Raw genomic sequence first — 16,601 nt, 5'->3', positions numbered from 1 at the left:
TTATTGAATGCAGAAATACAGAAGTTATCTGGTGACAATGCTTGCATTTCATATTGCTGCCTATCACTGAATTAGAAAAAAAAGCAACAAGGGAAAAAACATTGGAATGTTTATCCTTTGCAGAAGACAGCAGTACATTGACCTGGAGTCTACAGCAGAATTTCACATGCTGGTCCAAAGTTGTTGCCTTAGAATTCCAGAATATGCCAGTTATACTGTCTGTGGTTACCTTAAAGCAGATGTCATTCTCTTCTTGTTTTCCGGCATTTGCTCCATAAATACTGACAATCCTCTTTACTTACACTATAACAGATTGCAAATCCCATACACAACACTTAAACCCTGAGTAGTTTAATGTGACATCTAAGGGAAGGAAGCACTGATTTGTGTGGGATTGTCTGCAGAAGTACTTCTCAGTAAGAACAAGGAGTTTGCAGTATGGCAAATGCGTGGATCCTTACTGGTACTTTATTCCTTGAAAAAAAAAAAGAAATAAAGTGTGAATGCATGTCAACACTTTTTCATTGTAATACATGCCAAGATGCATTTTGGTATTTGGATTACTGCTTAGCAAAATATCATTTGAGAAAGGCCAACTGCTTAACATTTCTGGATTTGAATTTACCATAACTGGCAAAAAGAAACGGAATTGTCAAATGCTTACTTGCCTTGTATTTTTATTTGTATTGAGCCGGGAAATTGGTGTGGTTCTCTGCTTTCTCCTGTTAGAAGGCTCAGTATCAAGTTGTTTATTAAGATGTTAAACTTAAAGCAAAAACCCCTACTGTGATCTCAAAAATATCTGCTCTAAAATGTCAGGACAGAAGCGGTACTTCCTCAGACCTTAAATCCAGGGGATTTACTGGCAAGGCCTGGAGAGGTTTTGAAGATCAATTGACAGTTTTTTCCAAGCATTTTCCAAGCAAGTTAACTCCCATGGCACATGCCCTCCCTCAGTCCATCTGAGGAGGACTGCTGATACTCTCTGTGTCCCACCTGAGCTAAGCAAGTGAGCCAGTCTCATCAGCTGTAGCCCAGCAATATTCCCTCATGCAGCTCTTTGAAAGAAGGGTGTCTTTGGAAACAAAAAGACTGTACTGTGGGGTTTTTTCTTGCTTGGGTTGAATGACCCCCTATAGAGCTTGAGGAATGAAGCAGCTGTCCAGTTTGGTTGTAGAGGAGATGATAAAAGGTCTAAGGGAAGGTGAGTGGATGCAAACAAGAGCCTGAAGCCATCCTGTGAGGACTAACACTAATGTCACTGAAAGCAGTGACTGCACCTTCTCTGTGCAGCACAGAACAGACAACTGGAACTGGCTGGAGAAGACATAAAGGGCCTTTATGAAATAGACCATGGGATGTTTCCACAAGTAATGGGGACTTTGACATGGAGAGGGGTTGGAGGAGGCAAAGCTTGACAAGGGGGAATGGGATTGAGCTTAAGTGTAGAAGCAGTGAAGCAGTTGTTGTAAAACCTTTCTAGTCTGGGATGCATCTGAAGAGTCACCATTCCCTCTAAGGAAAAATAGCCAAAATCCTCTGGCAGAATGTGTCAGCCCTCAAAGGGTAGCATGGCAGCTTACTTTCCTGATGGTTCATCCAGGCTAGGGACTTGAGTCTAATAAACCAGAGTTCCAGTCCTGGAACCAACAAGGTGGCTGTCTCACATGCCAAGGGGTGTGCCTTCCCTCTCTATTAGGTTTTTTTCCCTGAGGTCTGAAGGAGATGCATTATGAAATCTCTAGAACTGCTCACAAGTTTAGCAGTACAAAAATGAGAGTTGATTATAGGTCAGTAATACAGCAGTGTAAGGTCAGGGTGTAACTTTTTTATGGTGCACTTTGTGTAAGGTGGTTTTGCTGCGGAATGATTAAGGTGCCTTTACAAATATATGGGGCTCTTTACATTCTTTAACATACTTAGAAAAACGGTGGGGGAAAAGGTGCATGTTGTAGGTGTTTATTTAGTCATGTTTGATTTATTTTGAAGACTGTCACCAAAGTAACAGAATTATCCATTTAGGTAAATGTATGGGTTAAATCTGTCAGAATTACATTTTGATTTCTAACATTTTATATATGGCAGGGGGAAAAAAGGAGTTAGAACTCCGAAAATGTTTTATCACTATGGCAGCGTGGAAACAGATGATGAATTGAAACTCTTGTGTTTTTAAATAGTGCACAACACCTCAAATTCTGTTCAACAGACAGTGCTATCTCAACTATGTGGAAATATATTTGAATGAGAACTGACGTCTACTGTAGTTTTATCCAGTACACCACTCCTGCTTGCTCTGTGACCAATAACTGAAAACGTTTGGTATGAAGTGTCAAGAATCGTTCCTCTTTAAAAACAAATCCTAATATTAAATTAGGTGGAGTTGATGTCTTCCTGTTTTAAAAATTATTGTTTGCCTTAGATTTGAGTTTTTCTACTGTTCAGAAATTTGCAGCATTCATTTGAAAGGTAAGTAAGAAACCCTACCACTGATCAAAGAATTGAAATGTGTGTTGGTTATCTGTCATGAGTCAATAAACCGTGATGCCCAGATCGTGTCATTCAGCCTCTGAGAGTGGTTTAGTATTTTAGTGCAGCTGCCAGAAGGAAATCCAATGCTAAAATAAAAGAGATGGGGGCTTGAGACAAAATTTATCACCTTAACAAGTTATTTTGATGCTGTTTAATGCCGTGACCTTGAGATGCAGGCACTGGCAAACAACATTTTCCATTTTGTCAGGTGTTGGTGTAACATTTTACAGTATCGGTTCTTTGTGAATTCCAGTGTTACAGAACTCCTGCCTGTGTTTTAACAGCTGTGTATGAAAATTGCATGAAATTGCATGCAATAGTGCCCATTTTGTCATTGTTCTTATGGGTATTAACAGCTGGGATACAGTCTCCAGCACTAGCAGGCTTGTATTCATGTTTTGTAAGACATTCAAAAGGTTGATAATGAATCTGGAGAAAAACTTAAAAAGGGAAATTCTTCCAGAAGATTAGAGCTGATGTATCAAAGCATACCCAAAATTCATCAAAACTCTTCATGGAAAATGTAAATCTCATCTGGTTTGTGTACATGACAGCTTGAAAAACCTTTCTGAGGAAACTGAAATTTTTACACTTAGTAATTCCCAGTTGTTTTTCTGAAAATATGTAGTACTTATCTGAAAAATGTTATCTCTGTGACTCCTTGGACATACTCATGTATGATACATGTGTAGTACAGGTATACAAAGATGAGACTTTCCTAGTATTTCTTTATAAGCTTAACATTTTGCAAATTTGTAATAGAGAAGGGCAGGAGGTTTTGTTGGGTATTTTTTATAGAAACATAGCCTAACTGAGAAAGAGAAAACATAGCTGTAAATACAGTAAAAATGGTAATTTCAAAAGTTGAGAGAGCAGTGATCCTTTTCAGATGTATATAAATACTAGAGTAATTTGACTTTAAAATACAAGATTAAAAGCTGGGGTCTCAATTCTGTGCATGGGAAAAATGTCTAGATATCTCCCTGGAAAGCCCTGTTAAAACTACAGTACATACTGATGTAATGGGGAAATAATCTTGGTTTGCAGTTTGTCCTTTTCAGCTACATATTCCTTACACAATTGCTTAAATGCTGAATAATTTAGTACTTCATTTTTGCTAAATCCTCCGATGGGGTGCTGTGTCTAAGTAGCCAGACTGATTGATTATGAGCTCAGCAATCTCTTTAAGACAAAAAACCTTCAGAAGATATTTAATTTAGTAGAGTTGAAATTTAATATTTTCTTGCCAGCTTTTATATTCTGAAAGTGTCTCTTCTGTGATCATCTATTTCCATAGCTTTTGGTTGTTGTGTGGCTCCATATTTTAGTGACTTTAAATGATTTTTAACCCTTTTGCTTTTCCTGACATATTTACCAAAAGAGGTTTAAATGTCTATGCTGTGAACTGTGCTAACTACAGACTCCCCCAACATGCCTGAAACTGGGCTGCTTACCCTCTTTGTAAAGTTCTCTTGGATTTTAACGGGGAATAAGATTCCTCAGGACAGGGAATAAGATTTCTCAGAAAAGTGAGAGCAGCCCAAATTTGTGCCAAATGTAACGGCTGCAATGGCAACATGAATGGTTCTTAACATCAAGATTAAATAAAAAGAGCAGGGTTAATTTTTTTCTATTTAGTACCAACATCCCTACCTAGCTATTCAGGACAACACAAGGCAATATACTGTAGATTAAGATACCGGTCAGTTTTAATTTCTTTTTGATTGTTTCTCTTTCATCAGCTCCTTTGTCATTTTATTTTTTTATGTTGCAGGGACATAGTTGAGCAGTCAGCTAATGCCTGTGGTAGCCGTGTGCACCCTCTTTCTGTAATGGGATATTCTGGGACCATTTAATAAAAGCAGCAATCGGATGGGAACCTGATGTCCTCCCTCAAGACTGCTCTGTGATCTGGCGGCCACAGTTCAAGATCAAGGCGTTTCCTTGATAGTGCTTTGTCCAGCCCACACGTTATTTTATTTTACCCACTGGCTTGTCATGCTCCTGGGAACTTCTCATTTGGAGCTGGGTTTTTTTTGTTTTTGTTTTTGTTTTGTTTTTTTTTTAAATGGGATGTTTCAAGTTCATTGAGTCAGTGGGTTGTAGTTGTAGACCGAGTTTCTGAATCCTGCTTGTGTTATCATCCAAGGGCATGGCTAACTTCTGTTTTCAGCTTGCATCGATTTCAGACAGTCCTTTGAGACAGAGCTCCAACTTTTATGCAGTGCTGAAAAAAAAAAAAAAGAGTAAATGCACATATTTCGTGAAAAGGTTTTTGTTTTTTTCCCCTTAATATCCTATTTTGAAAGAAGAGCTTGCTTTGTCCTGTAATTTTACTGTCATGACATGAAGAAGAAGATTGTTACATTCTTCCTTGGTACATTCTTATTGTGCTTCAATTTCATGCAATTCAAAGCACTATGAAGTACTTAACAAGGAGCACTAGGTGTGACTTTAATTTGATCTCTCTCACCAGTTGGCAGCTAGGGCACAGACTCTGTCATTTGGGGGTCACCCTGCTAGCAGGGCACAGTGAAGGTGACATCTCAGAGAAGCTGAGCTACCACAGGCGAGCCAACGTTGTCTTCATCAGGACTGCCTGTACAGCCCCAGGGGAGGACACCTGATCACAGCAACCTTCCAGGTGGAGTGATCTGAGGAGCCCTGCTTGTCTTAAAAAAAGGATAAATAAATAAGTAAAATAAAAATTAAAATAACAATAAAAATAAAAATAACAACAGAAAGAGAAGTGAGGAATACCTGAGTTTGTAGCAGTGCTGAATTAGAGACAGAATTAACAGCTTATGGTGTTTGAGTCAATTCTTTGGTTCAATTTTGCATAATTCAAATAAGAGAAGATTCCTGGAGGATGATGTTGCTGTCTTCAAATTCCTCCAGCCAGGTGATATTTAAACACAGGGCCACTAGTGTATTGCATGATCAGATGCACATTCCTCTCTGTTTAATCTTTGAGCTTGTAAGACCTTTCTCTAAAAGGTCACAAAGTGTTAATCTAGATGTGACTAACCAGTTCACAAAGGTTTTAGTAACATGGGAGCTTGTCTTGGTCAGTATTTGTGTGATGGCTGGAATAGCTCAGTCTCTTGCACTCCACAAACAAACAAACATAAAAATCAAATTAATGAATAAGAACTTAAAAGCCCACATGGCTACAAAGTTTTCTTCACTGCTCAGGTCTTTGTTGCTCTGGCATGACAGACTTTGGAGGGAAAATAAGCTGTGCTGTAAATTGAGGGATAGATGTGCATCCTGGTTTTAGCCAGGATGAGATGAAAAGTGAGTGGGACAACAGGCCCTGCAGGTCCAAACCCTTCATGGCCAAAGTCAGTAGGTCAGAAAAAAAAATTACATATACTGTATAGTTCTTTTCCTCTTTACTGGGTATAAAAACCGTAACTGTAATCTTCTGGCAGAAGCCACAGTTCATCTACAGTTTGTGCTCTGGCTTAAAAATGAGGAAAAGGAACAACCAAGTTTAGGATTATTTCAGCTTGGAACTTGTGACTTTTTACCCACCTCCTTCCTAACGCAGCTGAGATTTCTAACTATAATTTAGTAGCATATCCCTAACTGGGTGGCAGGGGAAAGCCACAGAGACCTTGCTGCATTTGCAGGTGTCTTCAGATGTCTTCAAGGAGTCCTAAAGGACCTTCTCAGCTCATGAGTCTCTCTTAGAAGCCTTGACATTTAATCATGCCTTTATTTGAAAAATCTCTTGAAGATACTATCTCAAATACTGAAATGAAAATATATTCTCTCATCCAAGTAAAGCTGTGGAAGTCTGCCTAGGGAGCATGGTGTATCTGCATACAAGAAATTGCAAGCCAGGGTTTCCAAATCTGCTTTCTGCTTCTGACAAAAAAAAAAAAAAAGCTTTGCTGGGCACAGGCACAGTGTCCTAAACCCTCATGCTCTGTCACAGCTGTCACAGGCCCTCAAAATGTAGTCTACCTGCCTTCAAATATGTTCTTGCATGCTGCCCATCTTGGTGGTAAACTGTAGAAGTTCTGTACAAATACTGAGTCATCCATGGCACAGGGTACTTGGTAACTCCTCTGTTCTTTTTTGGTGTAAAGTTTGTGCTGATTTTGTCATTCCCTCATTTTTTCCTTCTTTTATTATGTTCATTTATTCCAAAGATAAACCAGCCTTTCTTGAGAACAGAGTTAATATTAGGTGAAACTCAATTATGCAGTGATTAATGGAAGCCTAGGTGCAGTTAGCAATTACTTAAAATGGGCTGGATTTCCAAGTGATTACATTGTTCTCTACAAATTTATTTTGCAGACAACCTTTTATACTGAATTTTGCTTGGATAATAAATTTGTGAAACATTTGCAGCATCACCCTGAGGCACTAACAGAAATTGCCTCCCCACTGATAAATAATTTAGATGTGTAAGATGTTGTGTAGACCCCGTACACACAAAAGACCTCATCAGTTCCCAGCTTCTGGAGGGAAAAGGTGACCAACAAAGCAAGGAGAACTGCCCTGGAAAATTTGAGTATTCACACCATGGGGCACTGTTAAAGTCATGGAACAGGTAGGTAAGAGGCACAAACAGACAATATCTGAAGAATAACTTGGAGTAGCTGTAAGATGTGCTAACGTTTCCCTTTCTGCTTTTTCAGTCATTGTGCACCTCCTGCTAGGCAGATTATAACCTTGGGATTAGTCTTTATATGATGAGTATATTTAGAATGAATATTTGTGTCCTATAACTTTAGCCATAGCATATGTTATTAAAAATTAATTTAATGGTCCTCTAGGATCCAGCTCTGGAGGCAGCAAACAAGCGTCTCGGTTATATATTGTCTTCAATTATTCATTAAGAGCTATGAGGAGATTTTCTAGAACATATCTCTAGGAAAGCTCAGAGCTGTTCTAATGCCAACAACAAAGCTCTGCTACTTAGTTTAACAAAAATGGACAAGATTTCCCTGTTGGATTTCTCTGTTTGAGCTGTGTAATATTTTATCACATTTAATAAAGTTTATTATAAATGTGACTAGGTACAACAAAAGTCCTCATGGTGAGGCTAAAGTATCATTTAATTTTGAATGGACATTTTGCCAACAAGAATTTTAATATATCACTATTTGTGTGAGCATAATAAATAGTTGAGGACACACAAAGATTCTGCATGAATTATTTTCTTGTACACTGGAGCCATTTCTCAGCAGTTTGCACTCCCAGTTGCATTTATTCTATCCTCACTGTTGTTCTGGTTTGGACTTTGTAGTTGTTGCTGATTCTTTTTTGGTAAAGCAAAGCTGTTTTCTTCAAATACTGCCAGTGCTGCATCCTCAGTGTGGGAAAGGATCTCATTCCACTCTGTGCACCAGATGAACAGGTGCATAAATATACAAGGATCTATGGGAAGAGTGTATCCAGTAAAACGTCAACATTCTGAAAGCCTGAAACACTGAACACTCTGAAAGAGTTGAATCTAGGATGCTAAAATACTATTGTATGAGTATTTGTTCCCATATTCTGTTTTCTTTTTGGTTGCTCTATTTTCTTAGCCATAAGTAAAATTTTAAAAGTTTATTAACTGTTACAGAAGTGGGTTTCCAGTGGGGAATTGCACCAGAGTTACTGTAAGCTAAATGTACAGTTTAATTGCTGTTAATTTTGTGATGACAAGCCCTTGTGTGGCTTCAGTGAAGTTCTTTCTCATTTACATGACAGCCAGCTAATGTGTTTTATAATATTTCCCCTTTCCTGAAGGATTGCATTGCATTTCTATAATCCCTGTTGGATGCTTTGCATCCAGTAATTACTGTTGAAACAATACTGCACCAAGTGTCCTGGATTTCTTTGTAGATTTTTCATTCCTGCTACGAACAGGTCAAATGCACAGATTTTGTGAAAATTTGTTTGGGTTTTTTTTCCATTAATATCATATTTTGAAAGGAAGAGCTTCCTTTGTCCTGTAATTTTACTGTCCTAAGAGGAGGGCACAACATGAAGGAGAAGATAGATTGGTACATTGTTCAGCACGGTTATAACTGAACTTTCAAGAGAGCAATGCTACATTTCCCTCCCACTGTAAGAAAGTTCTGAAGAGAGCCATACCACTGACAAATTGACTTGACTGCATTTTCATCATGCAGGGATGTGGCTTTCCTGTAGGATGCCTCTTGGAGAAAGGTCCTGTCCACGTGCATTCCCAGTGTTGTGCTGCTTCCATTAAGTTACACTTAAGGAAACACCTGGCCAGTCCTCTTCTATAGCCTGCCTATGTTCCTTCTAGACATTCTGTTTATAAAAAGCTGGATCCTCTGCTAAATTTCCAGCAAACAAAAGCTGACTGGTGGTATTACATGATCCAGCAGCTCAGAACAATTCAGCAGGCTCCAGCCTAGAGGGGAGGACTGTGAGCCCATGAGCTGTGCTGGAACCATGGGGACCCCCAGTTCTCCTTCCCTGGCATGACCTCCCCTCATGCTGCAGGAGGAACACTCTGTTGTCTGATGCTTGTGAGAGGAGATCCATGCATATGGAGAAACTGGATTTCTCCATCCACATCAGCTCTGCCATCTCCAGAATCAGAGCCAGAGTTCTAAGAACCTGTTGGTCCATACAGAAAGATCAAGAAAGCAAAAGCACTGCCAGCAGTTTCTGACCATCCTTCAGGTCATGAGCTCTAGGGAGAAAGAGCCCTTGGTCCTCTGATGTGCCCACAGTGGAGGCCAGGTAAGGACCCGAGTCTGCTTGCAGGACTTGCCAAGACCTGAGTGAAAGGCGAGCATTTCACTCCTCCCTGCAACAGGCTGTTTGCAGCTCCCCTTTGGACAGACTCGGCTGTCGTAAGGGACGTGAGGGACAGCGCTGTGTTCTTGTCACACTGGTTAGCAGCAATCAGTGCTACAGCTGATCTTGCATCTGCTGCTGCTGGGGTCACAGGCCAGCCAGGGAGTGCAGGGACCACACTGGGCAGCGACTTCTTGGTAAGGTGAGGGGCTGGACGGTGCCAAGCCTCTCCCCAAGAACCAGGACACCCCACATGAAAGAAAATGCTCATCCTCTGTGGGGAACCCAGCCAGGGAGCTGGAGGCAAGGAATACCAAGGGCAGGGAGAGCGTGGCTGTGGGCACGAGTGCTGCAGGCTGCAGCTTTGCACCACGCTGTGTGAGCACAAGCGCTGTGCTGAGGCTGAGGGCTGCACATCTGCACCAGGGATGTTCATTCGTTCTACAGTGATCCAGGACATGTGGGGTGGCTGGGCTACTCCTGCTCACCTGCTTGTAAAAAATGTGCCAGCCTCCTGGAAATGCTTCCTTATGATGGGAATGTTTAGGTTTGGTACAGGGTAACTGTGAGAACTGTAGTCATCCTGGTATGGAGGGGTCACATCTAAAATGACCATACTGTCCCCACCCCAAGCTCTATGAATGGGCCTGCTCATGGGGCAGAGGTGGATGGACAGGCTTCTCCCATTTGCTCACATTTTATCTCCAGAGGTTTGCCTTATCTCCAGGTCTTACAGGTTGCTTTTCCTTCCTGAGTACAGCAATGATAGTCAGCCAGAGCCCCTAAGGTGCTGCCAATGGAGAGCAAGGGTGTTCCAGAGGAACAGTGCTGTGTCTCATGGAAGTGGCCATGAGACCCCGCCACATCCCACCCAGTGCCCATCAGGCACCTCTCAGGATGGGCAGAATACCCACCTCTCCATCACCACCATGTGCTGCCCTCCTCCAGCACAAGGCAGCAGTTCCTCAGCACTCACTAAGGCACAACACTGTTCCCAGCCCATTCATGCTCTGCCATTGCCATTTCCCCCAGGGGCACAGCCAGGCCCCTCAGCTCCAACCCCTTAAGTCACAGCAGTGCAGAACATGCTGTTTAGGTCTCCACTGGCCAGTAAAATTAATTATAGTCTGTCTTTCCTTTATATCACCTTCAAAGACAGAGATAGCCATGTTACTTATGTATTTGAGGGTTACGTTCAGTCTCTGTCCAGGTGAAATCTTTGGATCTTGGTTTTCACACAAAAAAAGAAAATTTCTAATTTTAACTTAGCTATTTAAATGACAAATCTACGATGGGGTGTGGTCTAATGCAGAATGAATCTCTCAAATGTTTTAACAAGGGAGAGTAGGGCATGTGGGACCTGGAGCTCTGTCCTGCCTGAGGAGCAGCCGCGCCAGCACGATGAAAGATATTCCACTGTGGGACTTCTGACACATGCTGCCCCTACATTTCTGGTATTTATTATAGAGGGAAGGGAAGACAAAAGCTCAAGGGAAAACAAAAATCTAGGTCTGCCTCAGGTTATTATAAACTGAGAATTGATAGGCAGGCTCAATTGCCTGTTGCTAAGCAGCCAAGAGAATTGGTTGACCATACCCTGGGCCTTTTAAAGAAAAAACACAAAGCAGAAAGCTTTGTGTGTGTGTGTATGTGTCTGTGTCTGGTATATGAAATTGCATGTAAATATCACATTGGAAAACAGACACACAATTTTTTTTGTTGTTGAATGTTTGTGAGATGCTGCTGCATGGGTGATGTGAAACAAGCCTTGGGTGGGCAGGATAACCTTTGCTTTAAAATAAAAAGAGAGAGAGGGATTCTGCCATACAGAAAGACCAAGCAGCACTTTCTTAGTGCTTGCCCATGGAAAAGTCCCTTTAGGGCATGATCTCGCATCCCCCTGGAAAGCTGAAGGCTGATGATCACAGGAGCTGATTCCTGGGGAGCCAAGTCCACCCCTCTCCCAGCATTATCCCCAAAGTCGCTTTTAGCATTATTTTTTTCCAAACTCCAAAGTAGTGCAGAGCCCCAGCCCTTATTTTCACCACTGCTGTTCCCAGCTTGTTTTTGGCCAGAGCTTTGGGAAAGGCAGGATGCAAAACTCATACTGGGTGAAGTAACACCAGGTCCTGGGGAGAGAAGGAAAGCCCAGCCCCACCTGGGGATGACCACTATGCTGCTGGCTTTCCCCCTTTGTGCTCCTGGTAGTCAGACAGCCAAAGTGGGAGAAAAACTGGGTCTGCCTGGCAAAACAGTCTGCCAGAAGGTTATGGTGGGTTTTTTGTTATTGTCTTATTGCTCAGGCAAGCTAAAATGGCAAAATAAAATAGACATTATACCTTATGAAGACAACGTTGTCTTGGGAACCAGCTTTCCTCTCACCACCCATTATTATTTCACACCCTTTTCCTTGTTGCTTCAAGTGTGATTTGGCCTGCCTCAAAGCTAAAAACCCAAAGCCTAACTTGGTTTGCAATAATCAGTCTCAACGCTGGCGATTTCTGTGTTCTGACTCCGACATCCCCAAGTCTCTCCTCCACTCCAGGACCCTCCCAGCAGCTCCTCACTCACCAGCAGCACCCACAGGGTTATCTCAGTTCAGAAGGAGTCTGCAGCAACCTCACTCCTTTGCACCCAGAGTGAATCCCCTTGGAATCTGCTCACTATGGAGTATTCCTCCCTGTCCCAACCAGGTGTAACCTGCGCTCCTGCTCCTCACACGTGCCAAGCAGACCTCAGTCTGCAGGGGTTTTGGGGGTGGTGAGAGCACCCTGGTGCCATTCCTGGCTCACTCAGTGACTTGGGGAGTGCGTGGGCACACGAGGCCATGGCTGCAATGTGCAAATAGGGGCAGGCACAAGGAGGGGACGCAGCGGAGCTGCGCCATCGGCCAGGGTCAGCCCACCCCTGCTCCCCCTCCTTCCCTGAGCACGGGCCTAAAAATAGATGTAATCAGGTTTCAAAAAGGAAAAGAATTGGAAAGGTCAGGTGTCACGACCTTAGACATGCTCCGAGGCTGCTTTTCTCCTGGCATAGCTCGCCCTCGCTGGGCCCCCCGATGGCGTTTCCGGAGCAGGAGCAGCCGGGCCGCGCGGCCTGGGCACGGCCATCAGCTGTGGCCTCTGCTCGGGGCTCTTCCTTTTCATCCCTCCCCATCCGCCTTCCTGCCGCCTGCAACCGGCTCCTTCCTCGCCTGGGAAAAGCACCAGTGGGCCCCCAGGGCTCCATCCCTGTCTCCTCGCTGCAGCCACCTCACAGGGCCAACCCTCTCCACTGGGGCACCTGCCAGAGCCACGCTGATTTTGGGGTGCTTGAGCCCCACCAGGGGGGTGCAGGGAGGCACCCAGAGTTTTCCTTTCATGAGACCACAAGTGTTGGCTTTCCATGGCTGGCCCACATGGCTGCGCTGCTCTCTTTGATTTTGTCCCCATCATAACAGAATAAAGCAGCACATTTCGTGCTGGGAACTCCAGACCTGGAGCAGGGAAGGTAGAGGATATTGCATCTTTGCAATTATGTTCTCATTTTTCCCAACTGGTGAGAAATCCCTCCATCATCCTTTGCTTTTTCCCTGCTCAAAAAACATCTGAAAAAATCTGGTAATTTTTTGTGTATGTGCTCAGTGCAGGTATGAGTCAGGATTCACATTCTGCTTTCTCTCCTTTTTGTGCAGTGAAGAGCACACAGTTCACCCTCTGGATCCAACCAAAGAGCCACAGAGACTATTCTCTGCCTCTGCCAGCCCTAAGTCTGCCCCGGCACTCTGCATTTATGAATGTTGCAGAAGTCACTATATTGTTCATCAGTGCATATGGGACTGGCATGGCAACAAAGCCCTTTCCCGTGCTTTCCATTTGCAGATTTTTGTGTTTTGTACTGGGAGTATTTTACTCAACAGTTTAATTTTTATTGCAGCAGGAAAATGTAACAGTGCAGCAAAACAATCCATGAGTGCTGTCAGCTCAGAGCATCCTAGGGACAGGCAAAATCTGCACCAGCTCCTGACCTGCAGATGCAGGAGCTGGCAAAGCACAAATATTGCAAGCAAAGCTCCCATAACACATTTATTCTGCAGAAGAGGGGGCAGGATTTGGGTTTCTGGGGATGCCATGCAGCTGCTCCCTCCTCTTCAGGGCTGGGGGGAAAGGGCAAAAAATGACATGTTAAATAAACCATGGCATTTCTGAGGTGTGAATGGTTATTCTAACTGCCTGAAATATTCAGCAATGTAGCACTCTGTCTTTAGCATTTTATTTGTCCCCTCAGTGTGTCCTTGTCCCCTGCTTTTATCCTCTAAAGCTCCCACCTCCGTGTTTCCTTCTGGCTTGCCCGTGCCTCCGCCCTCCTCCCGCATCCTGCATCCCTGGGATCCTGCCCTACAAAGCACAGCGGAGGATTTCAAAGCCGGTTGTCTCTACACCAGTCCACCCAACCTTGCCCAAAATAACCATAGCACACACAGAGGTGGTGGCTGTCACACAGAAAACAAGTGTTTTCCAGGAGCCACCAGCTCTGTGCACACACTTTGCACAAGCTGTCCTGCCTTCAGTTAATATCCTGGATGGATGCATGGGATCTCTAGCAGATATATTTTTTTAAATCCAAAATATTGATACTAGAAAACCACTTTGAAAGGGTATATTCCAAATAATACTCCTTTTGCTTTAATTAATTCTATTAAACAGACATATTCTCTGCTTTAAAATGTCCATTACTTCTGCAGTTTTCGGCTTCTGTATGTCGTAAATCTTTTCTGAGCACGTGGTTTCCTCCATAATGATGTGTGGAAAACCTGGTGCATGTCATGTTATTTACTACTGGTTATTTGCTTCATCTGCAATACCAGGATCTGCCATGTGAGGTGGGATTTCCTTCAAGATCCTTAAAAACTTTAGCTTGGAATATAAATCAAAGAGATGCTTTAAAAAAAAATCGTTAAAACTGAGCCCTTCCAGTAGGAAGTTTCCCTGACCCAGATGGGAACTCATGCCAGCTGATGAAAAAGTTTTGGTAGGAGACTGGCTCAGCCTGGCCAGTGGTGCCAAGTGGTACCTGAGGACATCAGGTGTTGAATGAGCCCTTGGCACTCCCGGTTGAGCACAGGGAAGTTCATGGCCATTGGTTTCTTCAAACCTCTAAGGCAGAAGAACCCCTGCTCACAGTCCAAAAGGAAGTGTGTGAGCCACCATCTCCAAAACACCCTCCGTGACCCCTGGAGGAAAGGCGAGGAATGCTGTGAGACCCCCAGGTTTAATGCACTCGTGCCCCTCTGACCTGCATTTTGTAAAATAGGATCCATTGGTCATTGTTTTTATCCTTCACACTGGCCAATTCTTGCTACAGCTGTAGATGGCAGCACACTTCCCACCTTCCCCTCGCTCTGCCGGATCTCTGGGCATCAGAACTGAAAGCACTCAGTGCCAGACCACACACAGCCCCAGGGAAGGATGTGGGAGCTCAGGGGGTGCTGTTCCCATGGGGCTCGCACAGACTGTGCCTCAGCTGAAGGGACATCATCATCATCGTCATCACCTGTGGGCTCCCAGGACACCCCAGAGACAGCAGCACCCCAAAAGCTTTGACAACTGGTCTTATGGACTAGAGCATTGTGTGTTCTGGCTTAGAACACCCTGGTACAGCAGCCCCACACTGCTGCTCAGTGAGGAATGTTGTTTTGGGGATTGAAACCTTGCTCTTACCAAGCTGTCAAGGCTTGCTCTTCCCCCTGGCATTGTGAAGGATTGTCCCCCAAACCGTGTCTTGTCAGCCACATGACTGCTGGAATGTGTGGGGCTGTGTTGGGGCTGGAAGTCACAGGATTACCTCGTGTCAGGCCAAAAAAATCTGTGAATTTTTATTCGTATGGATTGTAACTTCTCTTAAATTTGCTGAAAACTTTTCCCAGAAACTGACTTGTTTGTGCAGGGAAAAGGTGCTCCTATATCTACCCAAGCTGAGCACCTTCAGCAGTTTGAACAGTGTAACCAAGCTGAGCTGAGAAGGCTGGACCCAAACCTTGTGATGTGCAGTGTGACCTCTCCAAGCAGACAAGAGTTGTGCTGGTGAGCTGGGTTCTGCATGTTTTTCTTGAGGTTTTTCCAAAAGCTTTGGTTGACACTGGCCATTTACCCACAGCAGCAGCATTGCAGAGCACATGGCAGGGGAACAGGAACATAGAAAATGTGCAATGAATTGGGCTCTGGTACACAAAGCACATGGCCATGGCATGATCTGATGCAAACACTGGACCCCTGACACATTCAACAGAAGCCCAACATGGTTGTGCCCCATGTCGTTTGGGGCTCTGCTCTGAGTGGCACAATTACACACAGGCAGGGTCTGTGGGCTGAGCTATGAATTGTCTCTGTACTTTGTAGCTCAGCTCGGGGTCTGCACCATGAGATTGCCCCACCTCCTCTCACTTGTCCAATGAAGAAAAATGTGTGTTGGAAGTGAAACCTTCCTGAAGCCTGGTTTAGACAAGTTTGAAAACACTGAAGGATAAACACACCGACTAAAGGAGAACTGGGCTTAATTTAAAACATTTCTTATGAAAAACATTGATTCCTCATGGCATTTTTGCATGAACTCCTAAAGCTCCACCAGCTTCCCAAAGTGCGAATTTTGCTTCAACTGTCCTTGAGAAACTTCATATGCCAGCAGCCAAGTGGTGCTGCACAGAGTGTGGCTCTTGCTGTGGCAGATGGAATTCAATTACTTAATGAATGTGGTGTCACAGCCGTGATTTTCAGGCTCCTGCTGCCTCACATCTTGAACACAAAGAGGGTCAGGAGCCATCAGCCTGGGTGCAGCTTCTCTACTCTGTTTGCACTTGTAGAGCAGAAAATGAAAAGCAAATCCCTAGGGCTAGAGGTTTCTCTGAGGTTGTGTCTCCATAAAAAGTAGTTGGATTCCTTCTGGCTTGTAAATCCTGCTGCTAATCCTTCTATGAGAGGACAGCACCCTCCAAGGTGTGTTCAATTTGGCAGGCAGACCTGACAGATGTTAACAAAAGCTTTTTAATTACCCTTTGGGAAGTACTGATGAATTATCAGGAGGACATTCAGATGGGGAATTCTCAGAAGGTGAGGAGCAGCTCCCAAGGAGGGTGGCAGATAAGCCTTGCTGAGTTGTTCAAAGTCAACTGGGCTTAAAAAGTGAATACCACATAGCAGAAAGTAAAAGAATTATGGCAGTGGGTCAGATCTGGTGTGTCTCCTCATCCCAAACCTCCCTCTAGCAACAATGAGTAGCAGATGTTCAAGGAAAGATGAGAAACAGGGTAAAAGTGATAT

At 43.6% G+C, this 16,601-nt stretch overlaps 1 long non-coding RNA gene across 1 annotated transcript; it reads right to left on the bottom strand.

Annotated features, from left to right (window-relative positions):
- Window positions 1-480: 480 nt before the first annotated feature.
- Window positions 481-12,391, bottom strand: LOC135297753 (uncharacterized). The gene is made up of 2 exons (XR_010359680.1): window positions 12,305-12,391; window positions 481-4,756 (listed from the first exon to the last, which is right to left on the bottom strand). It is a non-coding gene; the product is annotated as an uncharacterized LOC135297753 (long non-coding RNA).
- Between the last annotated feature and the right edge of the window lie 4,210 nt (window positions 12,392-16,601).

Source organism: Passer domesticus, chromosome 1 (genome assembly GCF_036417665.1).
Source record: "Passer domesticus isolate bPasDom1 chromosome 1, bPasDom1.hap1, whole genome shotgun sequence".
Lineage (NCBI taxonomy): Eukaryota > Metazoa > Chordata > Aves > Passeriformes > Passeridae > Passer > Passer domesticus.
The sequence above is the reverse complement of the archived record's forward strand: the minus strand, read 5'-3'. Positions and strand labels throughout refer to the sequence as shown.